At 35.2% G+C, this 9,856-nt stretch overlaps 1 pseudogene; it reads right to left on the bottom strand.

Annotated features, from left to right (window-relative positions):
- Positions 1 to 5,148: 5,148 nt before the first annotated feature.
- On the bottom strand, positions 5,149 to 5,267 carry LOC111733614 (annotated as a pseudogene).
- Between the last annotated feature and the right edge of the window lie 4,589 nt (positions 5,268 to 9,856).

Raw genomic sequence — 9,856 nt, 5'->3', positions numbered from 1 at the left:
TAGTGGCCAACACTTCTCGAGCACCTGTATGCCAGATATGCACTGTTCTAGGTCCTTTCTGCACATCCTCATTTAATTCCCACATGTCTTAGATTTTAGCCAAAAACAGAATATGAAAATTTTGTGTGACAAGCCTGCTACTCTCGAAAGGAATGTCTTAATTAAATATTAGGATCACCTGGGGAGCTTTTTAAACTATGCCAATGCCCAGGCCCCCACCCAGACTATTAAAGCAGAAACTTTTTTGCGGGGGGGAACGAGGCCCAAGTATGACTCTTAAGCCCCCAGGTGATCCTAACATGCTGCCACAGAAAAAGACCACGGCTCTCAGCTCTGGCCTTCAGATAGAGGTCTAGGATAGAAATGCAGACTCTCAGGCCCCATCTGAGACCCAGTGAACCAGAACCTGCTTTCTAACAAAGCTCAGGTGACTTGTATGCACACTAATGTTGGAGACTTGTGATATTGCTTTTGTATGTCACCACATGCATGTGCATGTGGAAGGATGGAGATTTTTTTTTTTTTTACTTTTTATAGTTCTGAACTTTAAAAATTATGAGAAAAAATATTAAAAAATAAAAAAGAAGTGGGCTCTCACTATACACCACATCTATCTTGAAATTCACAGCCTCCAGAATTGTGAGAAATAAATTTTTGTTGTTTATAAGCTGCCCAGGCTATGGTATTCTGTTAATAGCAGTTTGCATAGACAGATGGTATATAGGGAATTTGAAGATTGTCATTTGAATAATTTGGTATAAATTCTAGGATGCAGAAGATATAGAAAATTTTCTTTTATATAATATCATTTGTGATAGGGAGAGTTCTAAAATGTCAGCTTGAGAGTCTGGCCCCTGGTGTGCACACACCTATTCCCAGTTGTTCAATCAAACTGTAATGAGGCACTTCTGCGAGGGATTTTGCCTGTGTAATTAAGATCCCGAATCAGTTGACCCTGGGAAAGGGAGAGAATCCAGGTGGGCCAGAAAATCAAATGAGCTCTTTAAAAGCAGGGTTTTTTTCCCTCTTCCTGGCTGGTCACAGAAGATGAAGTCAGATACAAAGCATGAGAAAGATTTGGCATGCTACATTTAAATTGAAGATGAAGAAGGCTGCATGACAAGGACTGTGGGCAACCTGTAGGAGCCATGAGTGGTCCTGGCTGACTGCAAGCAAAGAAGCAGAACCTCAGCCTACCACAGCAAGAAGGTGAATTCTGCCTACTCCAAAAAATGAGTCTTAAATTTTGCTTTTTTCCCGACCCTCACACAAGAACTCAGCTGGGCTTATGCCTTGATATCAGTTTTATGATGTTCAGAGCAGAGAACCTAGCCACACTCTCCTGGAATTCTTGAGCTACAGAACTGTAAGTTAATTAGTGGGTGCTGTTATACGCCCTCAAGTCTGTGGTAATTTATTACACAGCAATAAAAACTAACACATCATTTAACACATCATTTAATTGGAAATAACAACTACCATTTCATTTCCCTTTTTCAGGGCCAAGTATGAAATAATTTCATGATACTTATGAGGCTAGATGAAATATTAAATGAAAATGTTTCATACTATAGTTCACTAATTAAGGGGAAATGGGGAAATAGAAACTCATTTCATATCTCAACATTTTCTTCAGGGCAGTGCATTGGCATTTTGTTCCCCTGGGATATATATTTTAATAAAATAATCTTGGTACCCATCCTTAAATATATCTATATATATTTTAGTCCAAGCTTAATGTATAGGCTCAAAATACCTGATTATTCGTTAGAGATGGATTAAGGTTATCAGAACAAGAAATACTCTATCTGCTTTAAAAATAATTGTAAGAATTTCACTATGTTTATGAATCTGACATCAGTCTCATTAACTACTGCAATTTACCTCACTAGGGAGCATAACTGATTAGTCAGCCAGGGTATATGGTGGTGACATTGACAGCCATTACTCATGATGACTGATGTGAGTCATAAGCTATGAGTGATGGCCAGAAAGTTTCTGCATGGATCCATAAAGCCTGTAGCTATTGCCAAAAACTCATTTTTGTTTTAAATCTGGAGGTGATTCACTTGAATTAATGCATAACTACCAGTGATTATTAGAGACGAGAACACTAGAATGGAAATATACAGGCCTATCTATAATCTAATTTAGTCTCAATCTGAGCAATGGTTTGAGTTTAGTCTCAATCAAGGCAATCTCCGATGATTACAGCTCATTTCCAGGACCATGACATTTTGGTTTCCTGGACTGATATTTACAGCAAATTGCTTTGTGACCCTGAACAAGTTTTAAGTGTCCTTTCTTCTAAAATAGTAAAAATGAAATTAGAATATCTGAAGATCTTTCCGGAGGTGTTATGGGAATTAATTTTTTAAAACGGCGTCAAGAGACTCAGAGGATGGGAGAGAAAACCAAATCACAATAACAAGGTGAACAGCTCACAAGATATTTTTTACTCACAGTGTTAAATCAAGGCCAAAAAAGAAAGTTCTTGGCAATAAATGATGAAGGTATTTCTCACAGTGACTAGAATGAAGGTACTAAAATATCGAGAGAGTAGTAGCCTGAAGGGAATTTCGTAGCCCATTTAAAAATTTTGAAAACTTTTGTTACAAAAAATTTCAAGCAAATTTCAAGCATGAAATTTTCAAGTAGAGGAATAGTATAATGAACTTCAAGCACCCATAACCAGCTTCAAAAATTATCTACTCCTTTCAAATCTTGTTGGGCTTTTGTCATCATCCCAGACTGTTATGAGGAAAATCCTTAGATTATGTTATTTCATATCAGAGTCCAAATATTCAGATAAAATACAGTAAATTCAAATGTGTTTCCAAATAATTCAAATAATTTCCAAAAAAGTATTGTTAATCATTAGTCACTTGAACCAATAAAAATAAAAAAGCCAAAAATTGATTTAATAAAACTGCATAGAACCAAGAAGTTCTTTTGAAATGTAGGAAATAATCAAGTACGCAGTACTGGAGTTTTAGTTATCATATTACAATATAGAATTATGTACAGGACACTGCTAAAAACCAAAAAACTTTCACGGCAAGAAATAACATCAGTTTCAACTACTGCAGGGGAAAAAATGCAATGATTTAGTAAATTTTAAATAATGAGATTTTTAACTACTTTAAATCTTAATTTTAGCATCTACTTGGATCATACACCTATTTGCTTGCTTATGGATTTTTCTTACCTAGTTTTAGCAACTCTAATATATAGCACTTTTAGAATCAGATAGTCTTGAATTAAATGCATCCTATGTTTGCAGACAGTAGGAGCTGTCCACTTTGTATGTTGCATTGAGAATGTTTTCATTGCACATTTTAGGGTAACTTTCTACCCTTAATAGAACATACTTGCCAATGGTTTTAACTTGAAAAAGTAGTTACTAAAGTTTTATGTGCTTAAATACACTCTATCTTGAAGTCAGCTAAATGTTACTTCCATGTGTGAGCATTTCCAAAATATGAACTCAAAGTGATAGGGAATAGTAAAAATTTTTATGGAAAAAAAGACTAATGTAGAGGAGTCTGCTGTCTCATGAAATAAACACCAAAATAGCATTTAAACTAGAAGTAGACAGATCATGATTAAGATCAGACTAGTAAATACATAAGGGAATCAAATCCACATAGATACAGGAAGAAAACTTTTTTTACTTTATTCTAATAATTCCACTTACTGTGGGAGGGAGTTACAACAGTTGACCTGCAATCCATACTGCATGGATACAGAGAGGGAGATCTTTTGGGGAAGAGAAAAGAATCAGGTGACCTGATCTAATCTCAATTAGCTATAGTAAGTAGAACCCAGGGGCTAAGGTCTGGATTCCTGGAGGATGTCACAAAGGCTTTCAATACTCTGTTTAAAATGGACATGTTTTATAATCAAATACCTTCTGCCATGTGAGGAACTCCCCTAATTTATTATAGGCCAGTGGTGCATGTTCTCGACAGGAAGGAAAGACCTGGGGAGCTGACTTTGACGATTCAGACTTCTTTTTCCTGTATGTGAACCTCCCGATTTCATGTGTACTTGAAATTACTTAGTAAAGCATACTACTGGGGCATGATCTCTGATCAGTGTGGATTTGATCTGACAACCCAATACTTAGTTCATTTCTCTCAAAGACTTCAACTTATCCATCCGACTCATTTAGTGATGTCAGATGCAGTCCCTTTTAGGTTAACCAATAATTTTTTCAGTAAATACTCAAACTTTTGGGTATCTTCTCTACCTAGTTCATCCTGGAGAACATCTCTCCTGTTCCTGGTTCTTACAGTCTCCCCTGAGTTATGTGTTCTGCTTAGTCTTTGGGTAAAAACCTGTTCTCTCTTTTCTTTGCGAAGAAGTGGCGATTTCCTTTACTTCCTTCCAATCACAGAAGTTCGGTTCATAACAGGAAAGTAGGAATAATTTTAAGGCCATTGTAGTACATGACATACTTAGATGACAGGCTGCTTCGTATGCAAAGGAGTCAGTCTTAAAAATAAGTATAGCAATGCATGAGTACCATCAGTAGAGATCATGGTCAAATTCTTGGCATGTGCTTAGTGAGGAAGGGACAGAATAATTCCATGCTTTTCATATATGAAAGTTAGAAATGTGTACAGAGAGGCCAACATATAACATGTTTGTTTCATATTGCCATCTTTTCTCAGATTGCCATCAGGTAGTCACCCTTTTATCATTCTTTTTTCTCTAAAGGCTAGAGACTCAATCAGGTATGTCCAATATTACCTGAGCACCACCTTAGGTAAAAAGATATTTGGTGGAGCATAGCCAGATTCAAACATTTCTTTAAATGATGCTGATTCTTAGAACTAATAAAACAATATATTGGACATTTCAGACAAAAATGAGTAGTATGAGATAAAATTGTGTTCGAAATTACTTAATATTGAGGTTAGACGTTACAAGTTGGTGTGTATACCTTACAAAAGTAACTTCAGTTTTGCCATCTAATCTCACCTCACTTGAGTTTCGGTAATAGTTTCCTATCCAGATGTTGCCGGATCAAAATTTTATCTCTGCTCTTTTTTTTTTTTTTTTTTTTTGGCGAGGCAATCCTTGGTTGACCTCACAGACTGCAAGGACCTTGTCAGCTTACAACCCCTTATTTTTTATTTTTTACGCCTACAGCACCTGGTCTTCCTAGGTGGTCTCCTATCCAAGTACTAACCAGGCCCGACCCTGCTTGGCTTCCGAGATCAGACAGGATCAGGCTTGTTCAGGATGGCATGGCCGTAGACTCATCTCTGCTCTTATGTCCTCAATGTTTTGGCCCCTTTAAATTTTCCTGGGTGATGTGGGAGAACGACAAGCTAATCTTCCCACTGCTTGAGATTTAGGTAATCAATTACTAAGGCTGAACTGGCCTTTGTACAAATTGTTATAACTGAATTTCACTTTTTTCCCAAGCTCACTTTTCATAATATACGTGTCCCGTGGATTGTGCAGTTTATTATGAACTATTCCTTGCAGAATACACTTCTAGGCATTGCACCACACTGTGTTTTTTCATCTCCTGCTTGCTTATTTTGCTCTTTCTGCCAAACACACCTTTCTCATATTATTACCATCTATTACCATTGAACTTTTCCTTTCTCTTCATGTTCCTATCTTCTCCTCTAACAACAGTTTTTATTCATTGGTTTTCCTATTCCACAGTTGGTGCCTGAAGGCCTTTAAGAATAAGAAAGAATCAATTTTTTTTTTGACAGATGATCTAAGAAAACCACAATCCCTGTTTTTTTAGCATTTTGCCTTTAATCTTTTTCTGCCAATCTGAAGTGAGTTATACAAACTTACATTCTTTAAAATCAGATGGATTCAATTGGAGGAAGCCACCGGATTGCTATCAGATTTCGTTTTTATGTCATTCATGAAGGGTATGATCCGCCTTTTCCTTGCATCCACTTCTATCCTCATCAATTTGGACTACTGCTAGATTAATATATCTAAGACTCAGATGGTGATTTTAATTTTCATGGTCAGAAACAGAGAGCAGCTTCTGTTAGTTCTTGATATCACTCTATTTTGTTACACTAAGAAATATAATTGCACTTGGGACATTGAGCAATAGTGCTGACTTCAGAGAAATGGATTAGTGAAGCACAAGTTCTCATTTGTGAAGACAAGAACAGGAGAAAATAACATAAAAAGACTGCCAAGGTCACTAGAAGACCTACTCTGTCTGGCATGGATGCTGCTGTTTCAGATTCTTCTATGACACTTTATGCAAGCCCTCAGCTGCCCCTGGACAAGCAGTGGAGGCAATGGCCCAGCTATGTCTTTACTGTGCTCTGAGAGGAGCCGTGACATCACTTTTATTGCTCTGGTACCGAAGAAGAGGTTGGTGAATGGTGTGGCTTCTCTTTTTTTGTTAATAACATGCTCAAGAAACAAACATCTTTCTCAAGAATGTAGGGGAGGATTGAGATAAACTTTTTTTCCTTTCTGCTTTTTCCTCATCGAGTTCATCGGAATCATCACTTCTTTGGATCATACTGCAGGCTCATGTTAATGACAATGGTCAAGGGTCTCATCCTATTTTAACAGTCTCCTTTCTCCAAATATAGTATTTCTTAGAGTCCTTGATGAATGTATCACACGTTTTCATTGAAAGCTTGATTGGATAATCATATTATGTAGCAGGCAGTCCTGTTGCTTCTACTGAGTGATATTGTATCTTTTGGGCTCTCCTAGGAACCACTTTTATTTCTTCTAGGTACCATAGTGCCTAAGAGGTGATGACTATTGATGACCATTGCATCCTTGGGTATCACCACACTTCAGGCACCATATATCTCTCAGGCTTTGCTATTTTTACCACCAGGCGCCAAAAGCTCAGGTCATGTCATCATTTTTTGTCATTTCCAGTTAGGCAACACAACTAATGAAATGAATTTTTCATGGGATCAAAACCACTCAGGGATCTGTGGAGAAGTGGGGAGAGAAATATTGTCTCCCCTTTGTGTTTTATCCTGTGGCAGGTGAGAAGCAAGAATGAGCCTTCTGCTAGTAATAATTTCGTCATACCTGTCTTTTCTTCTTTTTTTCCTTTTTCTCCTTTCTTTTTCTTTTCCTCTTTACATCCCTACCCGTCCCTTCTCTTCCTTTCTTCCCTCCCTCCTTCCCTTTCTTTCTTAATTTCTCTCCTTTCTTCCTCTTTTTTTATCTTTTCCTAAGACAAGGCATTAGTCCTTGTGTGTAAATGGACAGAGCTTTCTGAGTGTTCTTTCTCTTATTATGTAAATTGTTTTCCAGAGACTTCTACATCTCTCAAGTAATGATATTGTGGAAGTCAAGCTCAACTGATTAAAAAGATATGCTGTGATCGGTTCTATAATATAGTAGGACTCAAAAATAACTATGGAGTGAATGAATAAAATATGGAGTATCAACTTAGTGTAGTCTGAAATCACTGTACAGAATTATTTTGGTGAATCTTTTATTTCTTCTGAAATTCTTTAAAAAAAAGATATGCTTTTATTCAACATTGCACCCTCTAAAGCTCCATGCTTAATAGCTTGCTTGTAAAGGCTTAAACATATTTTTGAAGTAATGAATGTTTCCTTTACAGTTGCACTAAAAATACATAGGTAAAATATGGCTGATAACTGGTATGTAGTCCAAAGTTCACATTTGGGTAGCCTTAGTGTTTCTTGCATATTATAATTTAATTTTTACTAAATTGTATTTTTTAATCCTAAGGGATAGGTATTTGTCCTCTATGATCTTCTAATTTTACATCTTTTTAACTTTAAGTAACTATAGGCATTAGACATATTGTAAAACATTCTTTTCATATCATTTCTATCAGAATAAATGACTTTTTTAAAACAAGTAAGAAAACAACTAGATACTGTCAAAAAAGTCAATATAACACAAAGCTACAATCACAAAATGTTATCAATGTTTTAAAAAAAATAAATTTGTCCCGGGTCTTATACTAAGCATTTTTTATGCCCTGTGTTCATTATAATTATTTATATGCTAGAAAGAAATATTTAAAACACTTTTTCTTCTTTTAGCAGTAGGTCATTATCTCAAATAATATTTCATCTAATAGTATTTGAATGTTGTTAAGGTAGCCTGTGGGAACAGCAGTAAAGATGCCCTAAAGGAAAGTATTCACTTAGTGACAGGAGCTGAAAGATTTTCAAAATTTATGGAAGGAATAAAACCCTAAAATTGGCTGAGTTGTTTACTCAAAGCTGAAATTAGGCTAATAATTTAGGGTGGGAAAATTTGAGGTGAGACTGGTGTGACAATATTAGCATGATTCTTTCCAATCCTAATTTAAATGGTATTATGATGTTACCAGACAACTGTAGTGTCTTTGTTAGTCTTGTGTATCTAAACAGGATATTCATGTTAATTTCGAGAGCAAGGGTTTTAAATATACAATTGAGCCTTGAACAATTTGGGGCTTAGGGCCAAGTTACGTGCAATGAGGTAACAGTACAATCAATGACTGACTTCTAATCAGAAACGAGAGTCCAGAAGACATTGACTGATATGTTTAAACTGTTGAAACTGTCCACCAAGAATTTTATAACCAATGAATCTAGCATACCTGCTCTAAAATTTCTAAAGGAAGTTCTTTAGGCTGAAGGGAAAGGATTCAGATAGTAACTCAGATCTATAAGGAGAAATAAAATATACAAGAAATGATAACTATGTTGGTAAATATAAAAGATTAAATTTTTCTTTCTTTATCTTAAAAAATTTTAAAGGCATATGGTGGCTCAGAGCAAATATTACAGAAAATTATCATGCTATTATTGTAGGACCTTTTATTTATGCTATAATGCACAAAACACTGCTATTTTTGCTTCGGTTAGTAATTTACCTTTTATAAAAATTAAAAACAAAAATAAAATTTATATTTACCTCTATTTATGATGTTTTCAGTGTTCTTTATTTCTTGATGAAAATCCAAGTTTCTCTCTAGTATATTTCTTCTGCTTGAAACGTTTCCTTTAAACTTTGTTATAATTTGGATTAGTTGGCAATAAATTCTCTAAGTTTTTCTTTCTCTGATAAAGTCTTATTTTATTTTGAAATATATTTTCAGAGTATAGAATATTTAGTTAACAGTTTCTTTTTTCTTTCAGCACTTTAAAGATGTCACTATATTGTTTCTGGCTTGCATTGTTTCTGATGAAATGTTTGCTACAATTCTCATTTTTGTTCCTTTGTTATGTGTCTTTCATCTTTGGCCTTTTCCAGATAGTCTTTTCTTACCTTTTGAGTAGTTTGAACATGGGGTTTGTGTGTGTGTGTGTGTGTGTGTGTGTTATATTTATCCTGCCTAATGTACATTGAGATTCTTGGATCTCTTTTGAAAAATTTTCAACCATTAAGTCTTCAAATATTTATTTTTCCTAGTTCTCTTTCTTTCTTCTTTTAGAGTTCTAATGATATACGTGCTGGGCTGTTGCTATTGTCTCGCAGCTCATGGATTCTTTTTTTTTCCTTTCCTACATTTTTGTGTTTGTGTTTCTGTTTTGGTTATTAATCTATTTTCATTTTCATTGTTTCTTTCCTCTGCTACGTTGAGTCTAGTTATGAATCTATCAAAGGCATTCTTCGTTTATGTTCTGATGGTTTTCATTTCAAGTCTGTCCATTTAATTCTTAAGTTTCTTCTTTCTGGTGAAATTTCCCATTTGATTATAAATGTTATCTATCTTTTTCACTGGGACCTTTTACATATTAAAGTTATTTTAAGTTTCCTGTGTTATAGTTCTTATATTTAGGAAGTCTTATTTTCTTTTGTCTCTTGAAAGTTTCTTGTTAATGCTTCCTTTTATGCCTTTAATTTTTTTGTTGAG

The sequence above is a fragment of the Pteropus vampyrus genome, unplaced genomic scaffold, assembly GCF_000151845.1.
Source record: "Pteropus vampyrus isolate Shadow unplaced genomic scaffold, Pvam_2.0 Scaffold587, whole genome shotgun sequence".
Classification (NCBI taxonomy): domain Eukaryota; kingdom Metazoa; phylum Chordata; class Mammalia; order Chiroptera; family Pteropodidae; genus Pteropus; species Pteropus vampyrus.
Note: the sequence above shows the minus strand (reverse complement) of the source record. Positions and strands in the feature narration are given on the sequence as shown.